We start from the raw sequence: 9,883 nt of genomic DNA, 5'->3' as shown, positions 1-9,883 counted from the left end.
GAAATTAAATCTTAATGAGTCTAGTTTCACATAAAGGAAACGGTGAAAGCAAAAGAATTTTGTATCATGAGATATTTGAATTCTTGTGAGATAGAGTCAGAGTGATTCTAGACTCCCCAGTCTCAATTTTGGAAAATCACTAGAAATTGTAAAAAAATAATTATGAGTTAAAATTAATATTAATGAAATCCTTAATGAGTCTAAATTCAGGAGAAAGAGACGAGAACATTATCCAAGTCTTTTACTATGAGATAAATAAATTTTAGTGAAGAAAGGTCGAAGCTGTCAAATAGCAAAACAGGGGAGATTTTGAATAATAAACTGTACTTATTGGCTAGACCAAAAATTCTAAAAATTTTATGATAAAAAGATATATGATTCTAATTTCTATGAAAATTAACAGATCTTAATTTGGAGTTTCGTAGCTATAGATATAAATAATTTAATGACTATGTCTCGGGAAAACAACTTAGCTGGAATTTGAATAAATAGAAAGAATATGAAAATAGTATGTTATCGCATTGCTTATTATTTTCATGCGAGCTTACTAAGCATAAAGCTTACTCCATCCTTTTCATTTCTTTCAGTTTTGTCAGGTCAGCTCGGGGTTGGAGATCGTCAGAGGCAGCATCACACTATCGAGCCATTATCCGTCGAGTATTGATATGTGTATGTTAAATGTTTTCAAATGAGTGGCATGTATAAGGACTTAGTTTTTCTATGATGACTATTGTTGTGATTATCCAAAGGTATTGGCTTATATTGATTTGTTGTTTATAGCCATGAGATGTGGCTTATAATGATTTTGGCTTGTAAGCCTTTTTATCCATGATATGTGTTAATGTCTTGTGATGTGGTTATGTGATTGTGCTTATTCACTATGTATGAGAAGTATATGGCATATGTACATGATAAATACCATTGAAATCGTGTATGTGTGTTTATGTAAAGATGACAAAAAGGCTTGGAAATTAGCCTAAGTCTTGACCACACAGGTAGAGACATGGTCGTGTGTCTCAGCCGTGTGGAGGACACGGCTTCTGGCCACGAGTGTGTGCCTTGGCCGTGTGCCCTTAAACGATTACTGACGTCATAAATAGAGAGTTACACGGGCTGAGGACACAGGCGTGTTCCAAGCCACACGGACGTGTGCTACCACACGGCCCAACCCACACGGGCGTGTGACTCTCCAAAGCTAGAAATTTGTTAAGTTGCCCAAAGACTTTCGAAAGTCCTCGATTTAGTCCCGAACCACCCTGATGTATGTTATAGGCTTCAAAGGACTATATAAGGGACAATATGCATGTGTTTGAAAAGTTTTAATTTTTGGGCAAAGCTTGGTGACCCGGTTTTGTATGTTTGTGAATGTTTAAGTCCGGTAACGCCTTGAACCCTGTCTTGGCGCTGGATACGGGTGAGAGGTGTTACAATAAGCTTGTTGAGTTGTACAATTCTCAAATTGTGAGATTAAACGGAGTACCTATTTCTGTTGTTTCAGATAGAGATTCGAAGTTCACATCACGGTTTTGGAAGAAACTGCAAGATGCATTAGGCACGAAACTACACTTTAGCACTGCTTTTCACCCATAGACAGATGGTCAATCTAAGCGAATTATTCAGATACTCGAGGATATGCTGAGATGTTGTATTCTTGGGTTTGAAGGTACGTGGGAACGGTACTTGCCACTGATTGAATTTGCATATTATAATAGCTTTCAACTGAGTATTAAAATGGTACCGTACGAAGCCTTATATGGTAGAAAATGTCGTACACCATTGTATTGGAATGAGCTTAGCAAGAATAAGATTCATGAAGTTGATTTGATTAAAGAGACTGAACAAAAGGTGATAGTGATCCGAGATAGTTTGAATGCAGCTTCCGATCATCAGAAATCATATGCAGATTTGAAACGAAAAGATATTGAATTTGAGATCAGTGACAAAGTCTTTCTAAAAGTGTCTTCGTGGAAGAAAGTATTTTGATTTGGAAGAAAAGGCAAATTGACTCCGAGATTCATCGGGCTGTTCAAGATTATCGAGCGTATTGGCCCGGTTGCTTATAGATTGTTATTGCCACCAAAATTAGAAAAGATTCACAATGTATTTCACGTATCGATATTTTGAAGATACAAATCAGATCCTTCGCATGTTATTTCCCCGACTGGGGTTGAAATTCAGCCTGATATGTCTTATGAAGAAGAATCGATCTGTATCTTAGCTTGCGAAATTAAAGAACTGCGAAACCAGAAAATTCCATTAGTAAAAGTAATGTGGCATCGTCACAGAGTTAAAGAGGCTACATGGGAGCCTGAAGATACTATAAGACAACAATATCTGAATCTGCTCAATGGTAAGATATTCGATGACAAAAATCCCTAAGGGGAGAGAGTTGTAATAGCCCAGTTTAGACCTTAATCGAAATAGTAGTTTTGGGACCACAAATCTGAGTTATAAAAATATTTTAATATTATTTTCTATGTTTACAGTATGTGGTTAAGCATATATGAAAGTTTTGTATGAAAATTTAATCGTTTGTGTGCTCAATTTGATAAAAGGACCTAATCACGTAAAACGTAAAAGTGGACTTCTATTTGTTAAAGTTCTTAATTGCTACGTTTCTTTAATTGAGAGGTCCTTATGTTGTTAATATGCCGTTTACATGGTAAGTGGACATTTATGGCCTTATACATTAATGTTTTAAAAGTTTATTAATTATGGGTAAAATTATAAATGATGTATTATTAAGTATTTAATAAAAGAAAACATGAAATCTATGTTTCATTCATCCATTTTGTCTAAATTATCAAGGAAAAAGAAAGAAAAATACAAGCTAGGGTTCGGCCAATGTTTTCTTTGATTTAGGTATGAATTTTGCTCGGTTTTTAATGATTTCTACGTTTTTGTGATTGTTGCTTTGTGTTTTACAAAGCCCATGTCTCAATTTCTGATTTTTTGATGATTTTGAGTTGATATATTGATGAAATTGTGAGTTTTATGTTGTTTAATGAGAAAAATGAAAGATATGTGATAGATAAATATACTTTGTCTTTGAATTTTTTATGAATTTGAGTAATTTGGGCTAAATTGTAAAAATGAGATTTTGAGGGACTAAAATGTGAAATAAATAAAATATGTGGGCTTATATGAACTCTATGAAAATTCGACTAAGCATGTGTATGAGGAAATTTTGTGTATTTTGTGATTTTATGCATTAGGGACTAAAGTGTTAAAATGTGAAAATGTGAGGCTAATTTGTAAAATGCCCTAAATATGTGTATATGGATTTAATTGAATGATTTTTTGAATAAAAAGGTTAATTTTGAATACATATAGATCAAGAAAAAAGGAATTCAAATTTAGATCGAGGGAAATCGAAGGTTATCGAGTAAACGATCCGAATTGTCAATTCCGAGTACGAGGTAAGTTCGTATGTGTTAAATGATGTTATGGTTATGTTTTAATGCTTCAGTTATAGAAGGCACTAAGTGTGCGATACCAAGATAGCTCTGGTTTATTGAGATGGCACAAAGTGTGTGAAATTGTTACGCCTTCGGTTAATCATGGATGCACTAAGTGTGCGAATTCTTTGAGAATTGAAAGGATTCCGAAAAAATTTAATATATTGAACAAAAAGGTGAGAATGAAATGAATAAACACGAGAAAAGATCAGGTATGTATGAAACCTATATGGTAGATGATACTAGGTGTATGAAATTTGATGAACTTGTATGAACAAGTTAAATGTGATGGAATAGAATTGAAGTATGAATATGAACTAATAAGTGTTTATTAGTTGGTGTTTTGTATATTATAAACTATTGATTATATTCAGTATGAACTTACTAAGCTTTGAAGCTTACTATGTAAAATTTTCTCTATTTTACAGTGTTATAAAGCTAGCTCAGATCTGAGAATCGTCAGTGACTCAATCACACTACCGGACATTTATTTTGGTACCATTTTAAAAGTTGTATATATGGTATATGGCATGTATAGACTAAAGTTATTTTGGTATGTTTTGTGATATGAATATTTATCCATGTGATATGGCTTGGTTTTGGTTGTGTATAAGAATGAAGTATGGTTATAATCTATGTAATGTAATATTGTCTATAGGCTATATGTTGATGTGTATAAAAGGGCCTTATGAGAAATGGTTGATTAGGTAAGTTAGAAATGTGAATTTGCTATGGAACATATGTCTTGGTATGATTATAGCTTATGAATTGGCATGATTTGGTATGGATGACAAGCATGAAATTTGTTAATGATGGTATGACATGAATGGTGTATGTTTTGGTTGTGAATTGGTTGAGAATTTGGTTAAAAATGGTTTGTTTTGGAGCTTACAGGATTTGGAAGCCTTTGAAAGAACTAGTTGCATAGATATAGATATGGAGAAAGTCGTTTCTCTTCAAAGGGAGGGTGATATGAGGGTTTTGAGAGCGGTTCTGAGTAGCAAATTTGGCTTTGCAAATAACCTATTTTTGTCCACATGGGCAGAGACACATGCGTGTGTCTCAGTCGTGTGTGACACATGGTTATATTGCACAGCCGTGTGTCCCCTAGAGTACCTTACGATTTTAAGTCAGAATACCCTACAGGGCTTAGACACATGGGTGTTTCTATCGGTCGTGTGTGGCATACGGGCTGGCACATGGGCGTGTGGTCGGCCGTATAACCCAAGTCAGTAGCCTTCCTAATTTTCACACGACCTAGCACACGGGCGTGTCATGTGGCCGTGTGGACAAGTTAGTATGTATGCCCTATTTTTCCATGGCCTAGATACACGGGCATGTCTAATGCCGTGTGAGGCACACGACTTGCTCACACGGGAATGTGACTTTTATAACTTTGAAAAAAGTTTAATTTTTGAAAAATTTTGTATAAGCTTGATTTAGTCCCGACCCCTTTTTAAAGTGTGATTAAGGTCTCATTGACCTTCGTAAGGGACTCTATAATGATTTGTGACTTTGATGCTATGTTAATTATGAAATGAATGCGAATTGTTCCAATATGTTTAGTAATACCTCTTAACCCTAGTCCGGCGACGTATACGAGTTAGGGGTTGATCAACTGTAATTTATACATATTTTTATCTCATGCTTAACACAATTATGGATGATTTCTCCTTAGATTTGGTGAATTTGATGCTCCTAATTCTTTAATTTAATGTTTTATAGTTAGATGAGCATAGGAGAGTAAAAAGAGTGAGAAACGGGCCGAAAATGGAGAAAATGGACCCATATGGGAAATCAACACGGCCTGAACTTCCTCACACGGGCGTGTCCAACGGTCGTGTCTCTTTGGCAGAATAGAAGCACGACTTACACGGGTAGACTACACGCCCGTGCCTATTCAACAGCCTTGACCACGGGCTGGAGTAATCGCACACGGGCGTGTCTCTGCCGAGCCCAATTATAGCCCTATTCGGAAAAGGCCAATTTTGAGGACTCTTAGGCATTCTAAAGCCTATTTAAACACCTAATGAGGCACTTAGGAGGGAGAGGCGAAGTAGGAAGCAGGCAATTACTCAAGGAAAGTCAATTGATCCATCTCAGAAGTCGGATTCATCATCAAGACTGAAGATCTCCCTTCAAGTTCCTTCAGGAGTTTTGGGTTTTCTTATGTTTTCTTATCTTTATGCTTTTGAGATGTTTTCTTTCATAAGTATGAACTAAAACCCCTAAATACCTAAGGGGAATGAAACCTAAGATAGATCTTGTTATTATTATCTGAATTGTATGATAAATATTTGACTTGTTCTTAATTATGTGTTCTTAATTCTTGTTTTAATATTCCAAGATATTGATTCAAGTTAATACTCTTATTCATAGGAGGAATAGACCCTGTCTAAGAGTAAATTTTTCATAATTAAGCAGAGTTGATTGCACAACTAGAGATAGGGTGATAAGATTTTGTCAGATTAGGGTGAAACCTAATAAGGGGATCCACATATCGAATTAATGCAACACTAGGGCATTAATTAGAAAGAGATTTCAATTAATCAACCTAGGGTTAAACGTTATTAGTCTCGAGAGAGATAATAATATAACTTAGGGATTTCTACGGATCAAGTCAAATGAATAAATCATCTGATTCAGAGTCAAATAACAAGTGAAGTCTAGGTGGGTTTTCCTTAGGTATTGTCTTAATCAATCAAATTTTCTAAAAAAGTATTTTCCCAAATTTTCTTTCTATGCATTCTTAATTTAGTAATTAGTTTAGATAACCAAATCCCTTAATTTTTAGGCTAGATAATAAAAAGAAGGTAATTACTAGTACTCTTGGTTCCTTTGGGTTCGACAATCCGGTCTTGCTAAAGCTATACTACTGTTCGATAGGCACACCTGCCTTTATCGTGATAATAGTTAGTTTCAAGAACGATTAATTATAAATATTTAAAACCTATCGCGAATATCACATATAAAGCTTTTCGCATCGTTGCTGGGGACCTAAGATATTAGGAACACTCAATTTTTATTACTTTAGCCAATCTACTTTATTTGCAGTTTAAATTTTTATTTTCTTTTCTAATTTATCTTTTACTCATTCCTGGCAGGTTTTTATAGTGTATGACTAGAAGAAACCCGTCGGGACCATTATTGTTTGATAGTGAGATCAATCGCACAGTTCGCAGAAACCGAAGAGAAATAAGGCAAAGCTTAAGATACACATACGAAGAGCAAGAGGACGATATTCCAACCACGACCGAGGAGATGGCTGAAAACCAAGAAAATCCGCCACCTCTTGCGATTGCTGCTAATTAGAATCCTGCTCCGCGTACTATGTATGATTATGCTAAATCTTCTTTAACAAGAACTGAATCGAGCATAGTTAGGCCTGCTATTGCCGCCAATAATTTTGAACTGAAACCTAATACCATTCAAATAATCCAACAGTTTGTTTAGTTTGATGGTTTGCAGGATGAGGATCCGAACGCTCACTTGGCAAATTTATTAGAATTTTGCGACACTTTTAAAATCACTAGTGTTTCTGATGACGCCATTCGCATTCAGTTGTTTCCCTTTTCGTTGAGGAATAAGGCTAAACAATGGTTGAACTCGTTACCACGAGGGTCAATCACTACTTGGGAACAAATGACCGAAAAGTTTTTATTAAAATATTTTTCGCCTGCTAAAACGGTTAAATTACGTAATGATATCTCTTCTTTTATGCAGATGGATTTAGAAACACTCTATGATGCATGGGAGAGATACAAGGACCTTTTGAGAAGGAGCCCTCACCATAGGTTACCACTCTGGCTACAGGTTCAAACATTTCATAATGGCCTGAATCCTTCGACTCGACAGATAATCGACGCAGCCGCTGGCGGAACTATCATTAATAAGATACCTGAAGATGCTTATGAATTTATAGAAGAGATGTCACTGAATAATTATCAGTGGCAAGTTATGAGGACAAAGCCAACAAAAGCAGCCGGTATTTATAACGTCGATTCGGTCACCATGCTCTCTAATAAGATAGAACTCTTGAATAAGAAAATTGATGGTTTCTTTAGTTCTTCACAAGTTCACCCAGTATGCAGTGCGAAGCAAGAGGAGGTGGATCGAGCAATCCAGAATATCCACCCTATGGCCACAATATGGAGAACGAGCAGTTAAATTACATGGATAATAATCCTCGATCTCAAAATAATCTGTATAGCAATACTTACAATGCAGGATGGAGGAATCACCCAAATTTTTCATGGGGAGGCCAAGGGAATCAGAGACCACCACCACCTCCAGGCTTCTAACAACAACCCTACCAACAAGAAGAAAAAGCCGAAACTTGAGGAGATGCTAACAAAATTCATCTCGGTGTCTAAAACTCGTTTTTAGAATACCGAGACAGCACTTAAAAATCAACAAGCATCGATCCAAGGGCTCGAAACTCAGATAGGTCAACTCGCTAAATTGATATTTGAACGACTACATGGTAGTTTGCCGAGTAACACTGAATCTAACCTAAGAGAGCAAATCAATGCAATTACCATTCAAGATGAGGAAGGGTTAGTTGCACCTGAACCAGAACAAAGGCAAGAAACTATGGTAAGTAAAGGTAAGGGTGAGGTGTACCACAATGGCCAGAAATCGGTAAGTAAAGAGTACAAACCTCGTGTGCTGTACCCAAACATGACAAGGAAAGACCGCACATAACAACTCGGTAAATTCCTTAAATTATTAAAGAAGTTACATTTTAACTTACCGTTTATTAAAGCTCTTTCACAAATGCCAAACGCAGTCAAATTCTTAAAGGAGCTTTTAACAAATAAGCGAAAGTTGGATGAGGTGTCGCATGTGGAACTAAATGCGGTTTGCTCAGCCATACTATAGAATAAGCTGGCCAACAAATTAAAAGATCCAAGGAGTTTTACAATTCCCTATTTAATTGGTAGCCTAGATGTTAATAATGCTTTGGCTGATTTAGGGGCTAGTATCAATGTCATGCCTTACAAAATGTTTAATCAACTAGGTCTTGGGAAACCCAAACAAACTAGGATTAGTATTCAATTAGCCGATAAAACAATCAGATTTCCTAGGGGGATTATTGAAGATGTACTCGTTAATATTGACAAATTTATATTCCCAGTTTATTTCATTGTTCTAGACATAGAAGAGGATAGTAAGGTTCCTTTAATTTTGGGGAGGCCCTTTTTAGCAACCGCTAGAACAATAATTGATGTTGGCACAGGTGAACTCACACTTCGTGTGGGAGACGAAACAATCACCCTTCAAGCTCGTAATTCAAGTAACAAATCTTTAATTGAAGGTGGTTGTATAAATCATTCTACTAAAACTAACCATGTGTTGCAACCTACTTTGCAGGAAATAAGTTCGAAGAACCTACACGAGTCATGTTCAAGCAACAATAACGGACCTATCTATGAAGAACGAAGGCTACAAATCAAGGAACTAGATGAATGGCGGATACAGAAACTAGAGAACACCCGATAAACCAAAACCGAGCCAGGACGAGCTTAATACATTACCAAATCAACTTAAGGTTAGAGACAAAGTACTACTAGATGCAGCAGATCCTCGTATTACCACTTCTGAACCTAATGAAGAAATTCCTCTCACGGTACTCAGTATTTTCCCATATAGTATAGTCGAGGTAATTTACCCCAAATTCAGAACTTTAAGGTAAACAATACTCGTTTTAAACCTTATATTGATAAAGTTGATAGCAGGGATGAGGAGTGTAAGCTCCTCAAGCCACCATGATCACACACCAGAGAGGTAAGTCAAGCTTAAACTATAAATAAGTGCTTCTTGGGAGGCAACCCGAACACTAACAGTAATGATTTATTTAAATTCTAGTTTTTCACATCTAACCTACTAGCTGAGTCTTGAAACACAGGGTTTTCCCATCCACACAGCCAGGTACACGCCAATGTACACAGCACAGTAGGAGACATGGCCGTGCAGTACGGCCGTGTGAAAACAAGACAAAGATTTTTCCTCAACACGGGATGTGATAAGTAGCCATGGCCGTGTGATAAGGCCGTGGACGAAACTGCCAAACCAACATGAGCATGTGACATGCCCGTGTTTTAAAACCGTGGGCAAACCTGTCAAATTAGCACGAGCGTTCGACACGCCCATGCCCAGCCCCCGTGGTCAACACTGTCAAACTAACACGGGCATGGGCTACCACACACGGGCGTGGGAGAAGCGAATGAAGCAAGACATGACTGTGCGACACGGCATTGTGCACCCACACGCCCAAGGAACACGGGCGTGGGGTGAATGTTAGACGTGCCTAAATTTAAAAATCGTGAAACACACGGGCAAAAATTAGGGCACACGGGCGTGTCCCACGGTCGTGTGCCCCAAAATCTATATAAACCCCTCACTATTCATTATTTCCCTCCCCA

At 37.0% G+C, this 9,883-nt stretch overlaps 1 non-coding gene across 1 annotated transcript; it reads right to left on the bottom strand.

Annotated features, from left to right (window-relative positions):
- Positions 1-7,148: 7,148 nt before the first annotated feature.
- Positions 7,149-7,255, bottom strand: LOC128289815 (small nucleolar RNA R71). The gene has a single exon (XR_008279459.1). It is a non-coding gene; the product is annotated as a small nucleolar RNA R71 (small nucleolar RNA).
- Positions 7,256-9,883: the final 2,628 nt, after the last annotated feature.

The sequence above is a fragment of the Gossypium arboreum genome, chromosome 2 (assembly GCF_025698485.1).
Source record: "Gossypium arboreum isolate Shixiya-1 chromosome 2, ASM2569848v2, whole genome shotgun sequence".
In the NCBI taxonomy this organism is placed as follows: Eukaryota; Viridiplantae; Streptophyta; class Magnoliopsida; order Malvales; family Malvaceae; genus Gossypium; species Gossypium arboreum.
Note: the sequence above shows the minus strand (reverse complement) of the source record. Positions and strands in the feature narration are given on the sequence as shown.